Source organism: Capsicum annuum, unplaced genomic scaffold (assembly GCF_002878395.1).
Source record: "Capsicum annuum cultivar UCD-10X-F1 unplaced genomic scaffold, UCD10Xv1.1 ctg2447, whole genome shotgun sequence".
NCBI classification, from domain to species: domain Eukaryota; kingdom Viridiplantae; phylum Streptophyta; class Magnoliopsida; order Solanales; family Solanaceae; genus Capsicum; species Capsicum annuum.
The window spans coordinates 307,137-309,248 of record NW_025830638.1 but is presented as its reverse complement, the minus strand read 5'-3'; positions in this window follow the sequence as shown (position 1 = coordinate 309,248).

Here is a 2,112-nt window from a genome sequence, read left to right as displayed (position 1 = left end):
ACTCAGCAGTAAGCCATGTACTCAATGGCTCAGTTTAGTCCATGATAAGATACTTTATCTATGTCATGCATTGCAGAATCAGTTCAATTTAGGTATTACGCTCCAGAATCAATTATGTTCTCATGTTTCCGCTCATGCATATTGAGTAATTAGTCTTAGACTCATCGGTATTTTTAGTTCAAGGTAACAGCCTTCCTTCAAGTTACTCCTTCTCATGTTCATATTTCAGTAACAAACTTGCTATTCAGTTCCATGCTTAGTTTACCATTACATGTTCAGTAATATGTTCATAAGTAAGTTCAATCATGTATTCACGCATCAGATATGTGTGGTTAGCTTATCAGTACTTTCAATTATGCATTCACGTATTATGTCAGTCATATAGTCATGCATTAGATGTGCATGGATTAATCTTATCAGTTATGCATCAGATATGGATTCTCATTTGAGAAACTCAGTTCATCAGAACACTCAGTCCTACATTCATAAATCAGTTACTCATGCATCAGATATGCATGTTCAGTGTGATGTATTCATCTTATCAGTCATGTCATTCCCGAAAGCATGTTTCAGTAGTGTATTTCTTATACGTACTTTAGTCAATTTTTTCTTCCATCTCAGTCATTCTTATTCTAGGACGAATGTTCCCAAGGGGGAGATATTGTAATACCCCACATTTTTGACAAGAATGAAAATCCATCATTCCTATGCGTAGACATTTCAAAAGCCTCAAATCCTATGTAAATTTAGTGTGTTAATTAATTATGTAGTGTGGGAATCTATTTGATCATGAATTTAGATCATGTAGGTCCTCTAAATCAAGTACAAGTTGAAAGCTTTCCTATAATTCAAGTTTTAGTGAGCGTCAAAACTTGGGTCAATTTCAATCTACCATAACTTGTTGTATATGACGAACTGGGTGGATTACTATATATCAAATGAAAGATCTTTGAATTTCATTCCAACGATACCAATTTATCCAGAATTCAGTATTTAAGCAAAGAGTTATGCCTATTTTACTCCAGCATGCTTGGCTGGGAAACTGGTGACGACAATTGTGACAAGCCGTCACGCCCGTGACGGCCTATCACCAATATCGTCAGACCTGGGTAGATTTTTGGCCTTGAAGATGACATTTTGTGACAAACTGTCACACCCGTGATGGCCTATCACCAATGTCGTCAACCTTAACCAAAAACTCAAAATTTAACCCTTTAGTGATGACAATTCGTGATGGCCTATCAACAATTTGACGGCTTGTCATGAATGTTGTCAGCTATTTTTCCCAGCAATTGAGGGACGTTTTAGTAAGGGTATTTTGGTATTTTTCCTTCACTTCCCATGACTTATAACCCTCAAGGAGTGTATTATATTCCATTCTCTTTAGTTAAATATCTCAAAAAGCTCTCTCATATACTCTCAACCATAAAATTAGGGTTTCCTCTCAAGATCAAAACTCTCAAGAACAAGCCCTAGGGTTTTCATAGAAGAGTCTATTTCAAGGAAATTTCTCCATCAATATTAACGAATTCTTAATCTAAGGTATGCGTAGTGTTCATCCATGGGTCCCTTTAAACCATGGAGCTCAAGAATCATGTTTTAAGTTATAAATTATGATTTCCTTATTCTGTTATGACTATATTCATGTTGATGATTGTTGTTTGAATTCAAGGTTGTATCTTGATGTGTTTTTCATGAAGCATGTGAATAGGTTAGTTGAAACCCATGAATTTTGGATTGATTAAGATTATCAAATTGATAAGCACACTTATGCCTTAAAGAGTGCATGCAAGGTGTTTGATAAAATGCTTAGGATGCTAGAAATTCATGTTTACATGGTTCCATGATATCTAAATGACAAGTTCATGTTAGCTATATACTTCAATATGAATTCCATGCTATTGATGTGTTGCTATTGTTGTGGTGTGAAGCATGTATGTTAATGGAGATATACATTATGTACATGAAATATATCCGTGCATTCCCTACTATGCTTAAGATATTGAAGAACTACATGAAGTATAATATCCCCTACTTATGACAATGTGAATTGTGGACTTCAATCTTATGATCAAGTCAGTCATGTTGAGTTAGTTTTCTTCCATCGAGTCC